This window comes from Canis lupus, chromosome 13 (assembly GCF_011100685.1).
Source record: "Canis lupus familiaris isolate Mischka breed German Shepherd chromosome 13, alternate assembly UU_Cfam_GSD_1.0, whole genome shotgun sequence".
Taxonomy (NCBI): Eukaryota; Metazoa; Chordata; class Mammalia; order Carnivora; family Canidae; genus Canis; species Canis lupus.
This window is the reverse complement of record NC_049234.1, coordinates 25,413,815-25,424,630: the sequence shown is the minus strand read 5'-3', so window position 1 is coordinate 25,424,630 and position 10,816 is coordinate 25,413,815.

The following is a 10,816-nucleotide window of genomic DNA, read 5'->3' as shown; positions in this document are numbered from 1 at the left end:
CAGGTTGATAGATACTAGGTTGCACACCTCTGTGCTTATTGAGAGATATGGGTCGGGGCAGCATTATAGGGAGGAAATAAAGGTGATCCATGGCAAAACCTGCCTCTTGTCCCCTCAGACTAAAATCACCATCACAAAAGAGTAGCCTGGGTACAGCACTCTCAACTGATGATGATTCTGACCACAATGCTATCTCAAGCAACAATTGGCACTAGCCTGAATTGGCCTCAGCCATCCCTGGTAGGAAGCTAGGAGGAGGAAGAGTCAATGGAATGCCTGCCTGGGATAAATAGAACAGCATTTGTGCCCTATTGTTATAATGGTCCTTGTTATCTTGTGCTTCCTATCACCAAGCCTATGTCAATTGACTTTTGGAGAATGCATAGGATTCTTCTGCATACAGAGTTAGAATATAATTTTTAGTATTTTTAAAATATAGAGTAAGAAAGAGAGCATGCATGCATGAGTGAGTGGGGGCGCTGGGAAAGAGGCAGAGAGAGTAAAAGAGTCTTAAGCAGGCTCCATGCTTATTGTGGAGCCCTACAAGGGGCTTGATCTCACTACTCTGAGACCATGACCTGAGCCAAAATCAAGAGTTGGACGCTTAACCAATTGAACTACTCAGGCACCCCCATAATTTTTAGTTTAAATGGCATTAAACAATAACACTTTTAAAATTTGCTCTTTTCCCCATGCACACAGCTGTGACTGGGCTTTTGGCCCCTGACAGTCAATCCAGCACACTTCCCAATTTCTACCCTACTGATATTTTTGAGCTTAAGAAGCTCTTCAGTACCAGGAAGTTTTCAGTTGGTAGTGTGAGTTCTTGGGAGCTGCTCAAGGGCCAGTCTGCAATGAGCTTCCTAGGAGTTGAGGGTTAACCATCCTTTACTTTCTGAGCACATCATTGGGCTCGTCCCTTGGCTGGAGGCAGGGAATTATAGATGAAACACTCACGGCCTTTTTCTAGTGGAGCTCACAGCCTAACACTGGTGACAGAAACATAGAGAAAGAGAATATGTCCTGCTGGACCTGGCAGAGAGACTGTAGGAGCAGCCAGGAGAGGCCTTTACGTCCAGCTTTGGGATCAGAGAGGGCTTCTTGGAGAAAGAGATACCTTCGTCTTATCATCCATCATGCCATATATTCAATCAACAAATATTTATTGAACCCTCATAATATGCCTGGCCTGGGGCTAAGTGCTGGAGACATGGCAGCAAAGAATCAGATGAAGTTCTTTGTCTTCATGGAGCTTCTACTAGAATCTCAAGGAAACACAGAGGAATCTCAAGGAAGAGAGAGACCATTTGAGGGGGAAGAGAGAATGGCATTAAGGTAGGGAGAGCTCTGCATCATGTGTGCAGGGAACTACTGGGATTTTCAATCAATACTGTGATTGACCAACTAGGAGTATCAAACTGTAGAAGGGATTCTGCAACGTGCAGACAGGTAAAGAGAGGCTTTTCATCCCCACTAGATCTGATTAGAGACTTTACTTTCTTATTCCCTGTAGTTATCTCTGTGTTTAGAATGGTGCTCCGTACACAGTAGGTGGTCAATATATTCTTGTTGGATCATTAAATGAATTAACGCTGGACGGAGCTGAACACTGGTCTTTGAGGAGATAATGCCAGTTCCAGCTCTCACAGAGAGCAAAGCAAAATCATTCTTTAATAATTAATGAATCTCCGGGATGAACACTGAATTAGATCTGATCTCAGCCACATGGCTGGCACCCTCCATTCGAATCTAAAATGCTAAACGCCAGCATAGATTTGCAGAGTTCCAAGTTGATTTTTATTGCTAGAGCAGCTGAATGCGGCTGTGAGTAACTTCCTAAGATGTCCCTGAGGTCCAGAACAGTCAGAGAATGGAAAAAACTGGTTGTTGATATCATTCATTCATTCAGTCAGTCAGTCAGCAAGCATTCTGGGGGAACAGTTGTGCCAGATGCTGTAGTAGATCCTAATCCTTGAGGTACCTTTTCTTTGGGAGGCCTCCCTGAACCTCTCACCCCTTCCCAACAGAGCTTATCCCTCCAGAGATAAGCTGTAATTCTGTTTTCCCTTCTGTATCCTCCTTTAGACTGTGAGCTTCTGAAGTGCAGGTTCTCCATCTTACTCAACTTTGATTATTCAGTGGCTTGGGAAAGACTCTGTGACATCCAGCTGAAGACTATCGATCTGGCAGGGGACACAGGCATTGAAAGAAGTAATGCATCAGGATCTTACAGGGGCTTGTGGACTTTCAGAGCAATGTGGGACCAGGAGGAGAAGATGCAGAGGTTTGCCTGGGTAATTAATGTTGTGAAGACATCACAGAAGAGGCAACAAGTTGGGAGATGAAGAAGATTTTGCAAGGCGGGGAGGGGGTTAGATCCTGTGAAACAAAAGGAGTAGTTTTGGAAGGAGTACTGGGGTGTTTATCGTACTCTTGCTGGTTTCACACCTCCTGTGGGGTCTGGGATATATGCTTGCAGGATTGTACTGGGAGCAGCAGACCTGAGGTTGACATTAGTTCTCACTCCCCATTATTTCGGACAGCCCATTTTACAGCTGGGGACCCTGGGGCTGGAAATATGCAGTAGGAATGTTGCTGGCTACAAATTGCCAATTTTATGCTCCTCCTGCCCTTAAATGTAGCTGCCTTTTGTGCCTGTGTTCCCTTGCCAGATGTAGTCTTGGAGTTTCCTGCAGGTGGGGAGAGGATTTCCTTTTGGATGATGTTCAAATAGGTCAGACATGTTGCTTCCTTATCTACTGCTGTTGTTGAGACGGGGCCAGCTGGGTCCTTGGGTTTCCCAGATACATCTGAGCAGCAAGAGAAGACCTCCTCTAATAACAGATATCTCTCTCTCTTTCTCTTTTTTCCCCTCTCGCTGCCTTTTCTCGTGTTTATTAATTGGGCAATTCTGTACTGAGTGGGACCAGGACCTTAATATATGGTCAAAGAGATTGGAAATAAGGAGGTCTAGGATGGCTGTAACTAGGGGAATTGTGTTTCTAGCTGTCTGTTTATCAGGCTCCAGGCTGCCCTCTCTGTAAATGCACACTTTATAGCACACACACACACACACACACACACATGCAAAGAAACACCCACATTATATTGCATATTGGTCCAAGGTTGCTCTTGGAAAGGGGATTAATATGCAAATTAAAATGCAAATTGAATTATGCAAACAGATAGGAAAATAAGACAGTAAAAAATAATTTGGCAGAGCATGCCCCACCTCCACCCTTTCCAGAGGTGATGTACTGCACAAAGTAGCAAGAGTGAAGGGCTTTGAGTCTTCTCAAACTCCAAACAAGAATTTTATTTTCAAATCTTATATCATCCTGGTCTAGTTCTCTCCTTAGGGGAAGGACCAGCCTTCATCAGCTGGGCCCTTAATATTCCAGGTCTGTTCTGGAACTTGGTGATTGTCATCTAATGCAACATTCTCCATAACACCGTGAGGAGTGTATTATTACCACCATTACACAAACAAGGAAACAAGAGCCCAGAAAATTAATGGGCATTCTCCAAGGTCACTTGGCCATTAACAAGCAGATTTGGAATTTGCATGTGACTTGATTTAAGGATAAATTGATGTGACCAATGTCTAGTTTCTCTCTCCATTCTTTTGGTTCTACTGCCACGGTAGTTAGGCTCTACTCTTCTGACCCACCGATACCTCTGCAGCTGGATCCTATGGCTGTCTTCATTCATATCAAGTGGGGAAGAGATAAAATTTTCAGGAAAGATAAAGGGAACTCCTGTTTCCCAGAGTCTTTAGCAAATATCTTGCTGACTGATGGACTAATGCACTCATTGGTGAAAGTCCATCATTCAAAATGGGAAAGAATAGTGATCCCCCTTGGAAATCAGAATCCTGTTAGTAAAAGGAAGGAAGGCTGCATAGGCAACCACAAGTGTCTGCTAAAGGTTTATCTGGAAGATTCCAATAGTGGAATGAATTTTAGGAAATAAAAGGTAGTGGCTAATAGAGCATTTATTTTTTTATTGAAGTATAATTAACATACAGTGTTACATTAGTTTCAGGTGTACAATATAATGACTCCACAAATTCTGTACATTTCTCAGTGTTCATCATGATAAGTGTTCTCTTAATCCCTTCCACCTATATCCCTCATCCCCTTGTCCCACCTCTCCTCTGGCAACCACTAGTTCATTCTCTGTGTTTCAGAGTCTGTTTTTTGTTTGTTTGTTTGTCTCTCTCTTTTTTAAAGATTTTATTTATTTATTTATTTATTTATTTATTTATTTATTTATTTGAGTGAGAGAGAGACAGTGCATGAATGGGGGTGAGTGTAGAGGGAGAGGGAGAGAGATAATCTCAAGCAGACTCCCTGCTGAGCTCGATCCCACAACCCTGAGATGACATCTGAGCTGACATCAAAAGTTGGATGCTCAACTGCCTGAATCACCCAGGTACTCCATTTGCATTTTTTCTTTGTTCATTTGTTTTGTTTAGCTGGCAAGAGTGATACCATATAAATTGTCAATGACATATTTAAACTACTGTGAATAAATTAGCTCCTTTTTACTAATGTATTAAGACATTCACTTACAGAATGTTCTCAAATGCTTACTTTACTACAGTTTCATGGTGTTACTCTGATATAGGTCTTACTCTCTTCATTTCACATAATAAGAGGTAAAGTCAGGAAGTCAGGTGGTAGAAACTCAAATTGAGATCCTTAGCCTCCTTCACTGGTCTTTTCCCTAAACCATTGACTTTTAAAAACTAGAAGTGCTTTTTAGTCAGTCCAAAACTGATATGACTGGTTGATCATAAAATAATGCAGTGTAAAAGCCATATGCCCCTCCTCTTCCAGGGAATATTTGGCATGTGTTGGGAGCCAGCTTTGGATGCTGGAAAGAACACAGATTCTGGCTTCGGGCGTCCAGGGCTCTGTCTCTAACACACATGGGCAGTGTGCCCTGGAGCAAGTTCCTGGATCCCTCAAACTGGGGTTCTTCATCTTGTGAAGTGGAAGTGACCAGGCCCACCTCACAGACTGTTTGGAAGAAACAAGTAGAATATTGAGAACTCAGGAAAGTCTGCACAATATAGACATCAGTGAAATGTAGACATTGAGGGTGATTGAGGTCTCTGTTAGTCTAGGACTGAGGAGGTTCCTGGGATATGGCACTTGCAGTACTGGAGATGGGCTGTGTCAGACAAACTAGAACTACTCAGTCACCAGGGTGATATCACTGAATATTCTGAGGAGGAGATAGCTGGGGAGAAGAAATGCCTCTAGTCTTCAGTTAAGTGATTGGATTTAAAATCAGAAATTATAAGCCTGGACATTCCAAATTTCCTCAACTGAATGTTGACTGCTGGATTAGGGAGCAGAGAGGCTTCCTGGACTTGGATGTGACAGTTTGGATGAACCTAGTCCCACCGGAGGGAGTCTGAATAACTGGGAGATCCTTTGTGGGTATGAAACTTTCCTGATCTGGGAGCAGAACTCTAGAGGGTAGTCAGGCTGCTGACCTTGACAAATCCTTTCCTTCTCTGGGTCTCAGTTTCCTTTTTGGATAAAAAAAGGCAAAACTGGGGAACAATAAGAGGATCTATCTCTCTAGTTCTTTACAGTTCACAGGTACATATTCATATTGCTAGATCATGCAGTCTTTGCTATAATTCAGCAAGGAAGATATCATTACCCTCAACATTGGTTGGCTCCAGTTCACAGATGTGGAGAATGAGGCTCAAAAGAGATAGAACATCTTGTCCAAAGCCACACAGCCAAGAAGTGATCCTGATGGAACTCAAGCCTGGAATTTTTTAATCCAGAGCCCTTTTTTTCATGATGCCTTTCTGTCTAGCAGTGCACAAAGACCCCTTTCCTCCTCGTAGTCTCGTGACACTGAAACCCAAATGTTCTACTGTTAGCCTAAGAAATAGAGAACCACAGTCAATGTCTTGAGCTAAGTGCCTTGGCTAAATGTCTTTTTTTGGGGGGTGCACTCTCCACCTTCTGTCTTTTTCAGGCACAGGAAAAAATTTGGCAAGGGTTCCATCCTCCATCAGGAAGAAACAACAGCTCTAGCCTCTGTGGAACAAGAAAGCAAGATAGTTTTAGGGTCAGCTGCTGCTTTGAGCAGAAGTTAGCAGAATGGTTATAACTTGTGTAAGTATAGGCTGTCACTTTGGCAAATTTTTAATTTAGCAGAAAAGTATCTACTCATGTCCGCATGGTACTTTTTCTCTCTTCTCCAGCACATGTGTGCATGTGCATATAGGCGAGCAAACACACACACACACAAAAACACACACATACACATGCAAGCAAAGAATCCAAAGATCCAAAGAATCCTCTGGAAATAACAGTTAATTGGTTCAAAAAACACTGCCGTTCACAAAAGCAGCAACACACATGACCAGGCTTCTGAAAAGTCAGCAGGAAGTCTTGCCCATGAATTCTTAGTTGCAAAGTAAACTTTTATTTCAGTACAACATGTTTTATAGTGCCATAAAAGAGAGTCAATAGCTCTACCTAGTTTCAATGGAACCAAGAAATACTGATTCTATATTGTTTGAAGGACAAGAGAATACAGATAGTTACCTTAATAAAGTACTTGAAAATCTTTAATCTTCAAAGTATGACTTCTGCTTTTGCCCAAGAAAACTAAGGTGGCCAAATGTATGTATTTATATATATAAATTATTATATATTATTATATTATTATATATATTTATTATGATATATAATTTTTATATATGAATTATATATATAATGCCATATATATGTGTGTGTGTATATATATGTGTGTGTGTATGTGTGTGTGTATATATATATATATATAATGCCTGATTATATATATATATAATATATATATATATATTATATATATATATATAATGCCTGATTACTTCCTCTGTGAGTATATAAACCCTGGGAACTGAGACAAGATATTTTTATTAGAGAATTTTGAGGTGCCTTGTTTTCTCCAATTCTTCTCAACCACCTAAACTTTGAGGTTCATTAACTGAACAAATATCGATTTGTGCAAGGCTGGATTTCAGACCCTAGTGATTTATTCTAAATAGGGAAAGGGGGCCAGGTTCAAGCAGAGTTTCTATTAACAGGACTCCAAGCTAGACATGTGGGAGACATCCAGATATATCTCTAATACATCCATTTCTTCCGATCACCACTACCAAGGCCCCAACTCAAGACATTACTGCTTCCTGGGTCAGCTTCCTGTTTTACATTCTCCCTATGCAGGCAGATTGGCTTTTGCAAAATGAGCAAGTGATGGCCCAGGACTCTCTGTCTGGATCTAAAACTTTGCCAGTTTCTCATTGACTTACAACAGAGCCCGAGCTCCCATAAAAGGCTGTAGGCCAGGCCCCTGCTTCCCTTCCCTCCCCTCTCACTTCTCTTTCTACTTTGGCCTTGTTGATATCCTTTTAGCTCTTGAAATACATTGTTCCTCTCTTGCTTCTAGGTCTTCGTATGTACCTCTTCTAAGGAAATGTCCAAGCTGAGTCTATGTAGGTTATACATGGATGGGCTATGTAGGTTATACATAGCTGAGTCTATGTAGGTTATACATGGATAGTCAACTAGACTTTGTGATTGCAGCCATGGATGTGTGATGAGGAACAGGGCAAGTGGCACTCTGCTTATCATATTATTTCAAGCCAATCTTCTTTTTTTCCTTCCTAAAAATATTCCCTGGTTCATGTAACTAGAAAAGTGTCTGATTTCATACATAGATAAATCCAGGGCTCTCATTAGGTTGACTGTATCATTTACTACTTTTGAAGGTGAAAGAAAATTCCACTAGTTTTTACATCAAAACAACAGGTAAAAACTGAGATAGCCCCAGTAATTGGAGAAGTATGTCTTCAGAATACTCTTTTGCTCTCTGTCTGTCTGTCTGTCTCTCTCTCTGTCTCTTAGGCCATACTCTTAGTTAGGCTGCTCCCCCACCATGGCTATAGTCTATCCTAACAATGTCTTGGTTTTTGTGGCCACAGTGAGGAGTACCCTGGTTACCTGGGACTGGTCACCTGGCTACCCCTAGAATCACCCACTCAAATGACAGAAACTGTGAGTGGGGAATGGGGCAGTTCTTCATATTGGAAATCAGGTACTTGTCCCCTTGTAGAAAGAAAGGGTGTTGGCAATCAGAACAATAAATATGAACACACCTTTAGTATCTGTGGTGGAGAATCCAAAAAGATGTAATAACATTACAAAAGAAATGTTGCACATTTTGATAACTTCTATAAAGTGGGAGAGTCTGCTTCCAAATAAAATGCTTCATGGTTCCATAAAAAGCTAGGAATTGTTAATGATAAGGGAAACCTGCCTGGTATGGGGTATATGGGAACTGTGGGCTACCTTTGTGATTTTTCTGTAAATCTGAAACTATTCTAAAATGAAAATTTACTTTAAAAATAGCAACTAGTACGAAAATGTGTCTTACTACAGTAACTCAGAGTCATATCCCACAGCTGTCAGAGAAATAAAATAGTTACTTACTTTGTAGGGGAGAGGAAGAGAGGCTCCATCCCTGATGGTGGCAATAAATATACAGCACACATTTTTGTACAGGGTTGTGGAAACTGCAAGAACTGAAAAGATTCAGTTTAGTTTATTGTAGTTTAAGAAATGCTCTCTTCTTGGGATGGCTGGGTGGCTCAGTGGTTGAGCTTCTGCCTTTGGCTCAGGGTGTGATCCCAGGGCCTGGGATCGAGTCCTACATCAGGCTTTCTCTGGGGCGCCTGCTTCTCCCTCTGCCTATGTCTCTGTCTCTCTCTGTGTCTCTCATGAATAAATAAATAAAATCTTTTAAAAAATGCTCTCTTATTATTCTGTACTTGTCAGAGAAGGAAAAGTTGGACTTATTCTACACTGAATTGTGTTTATGCATAAATTTTTTGCCAGCTAAACTTCTTGTAATTATGTCACTTCATTATTACATAAACTGATGACATACATCCGAGTACAAAATAAGAATTGATAAGTCTTTGAAATTGAAACTAAATGCTCTGAAAAGACTTGAGAAAGGCAGCTTTTTCATAAAATAGCTGTTGAGTTAGGTGTGATTGAGACAACTATAAATTACTGGGAAGCATTTGTAGGAATCGATGAGGGATCTGTCTCAGATTTCTTCCCAAGTGTTTGACATTGTCACTGTATTCCAAGGAAAGATTAGAACTTGTAGATAATGCATATTGGGTATGTTTAAAGAAGATATGTGATTTGATCTCCAATCACTGGACCCATAAATAAAAAACCCTGTCCTTACATGAAAAAGTTGGTGACTAAATAAACATTTGTATATTTCCAACTAAAACAAAACACATGAAAGATGTGTACCCATTTTAACAATTTTTCAATTAACAGGCCAACTTTGGGACCCATTCATATTGAACAAAAGTTTCTATTGTGTCAGTGAATTGCAATAAATAAGAAAACTTAATTGTTGAGTTCTTTTTGACTTAAAAAGCTCTTCTAGATGTGGGTGCATTTTCTCTGGCTGCAATTAACCTGAGGATTAGTGTCTTGTTCTTGATGGCATGAAGCAGAAACTTAGAGACATATGGGAATTATTGATTTGTAAGAAATAAATTTCCACGTTTTTTTTTTAAAACTCCACTATTTTTATTATTTAGAAAGTGTACTCCTCCCAGATGAGTCTGTTGAAATGAGATAAATAGATTATTTGAGCTGATATGTATGTCATGGAAGTCAGAAAACTCCCACTGCTTTTGAACTTTTAGGAACTTACTGCCGTAAGCTTGGTTCTAGATTGGACTCAATATGTCCAAATTTTTTTGTATTGATCACTCACTCTGCAGACCACCCATTATGGAATCCTTTTATGCTACCATTCACCCTCTTGACTAATAATTGTGCTGATTTCTCTCCCTCTCTTTCTCTTGCCACCAATGAGAGGTCCTTAGATTGTATGTGCTTCTTCGAAGGAAGGTCTGAATTTGCTGTTCTTGAAATAGTAGCACCTTTGCAAGACTATTTCCCATGCGTATACTTTTTGTTTGGTTTACAAGTTTCTGCACATACATTATCTCATTTGAGCCACATAACAAACCTCTTAACTTCCCTTTTATAGTTGAGAAAACTGAAATTCAAAGGCTGGAAGTAATTTGTTTGAAATTCCTTAATTAGGAATCGGAAGACCTGGTGTTTAGTTTAGGAACTTCTGATTTCAAACCCAAAGCTTCTTTCTGAATTCCCAATGCAAACATGAAGTATTCTGGTTTATTTGTTCCTTTTGGATTACTCACATCAAACAAATCTTTTATTACCTTTTATTAATTCACTTAACGAAGAGTTTATTGGGCATTAATTGTAAGTGGAGCAATTGGCTAAAGATATATATACATTATTTAAAACCCCAGAAACCCTCTTCTGGGAGGTTTGGGGACTAAGATGTGACCACAAAAAAATGCTCACATACTTGAGGTTCACCCTTGAAACTCCCCATCTGTGCTTTTCACATGCATCCCACATAGCATGCAAAGCTCAGAGAGCATAAATATCCATTTTATCATGCTGCCACGGGTTAATCACACAATTATCAGTAAGCAATATGATGGTGTGAACATGTGCTCCTGATAATTGCCACCATTTCCCATGGAGTGAGCGTGTATTTATTTACCACATTATTACTGCAAAAAATGTGTGTGATTTTGCTGGTAACTATGTAATTAACTTGTACCTCACTGGGTTATTTTAGCTAGAACTGCATCTGGTGACTTCTAAAGAGCTGTTAGGAACAATGCAGAGCATGCCTTGTGGTCCTGTCCACGAGAACGCTTATA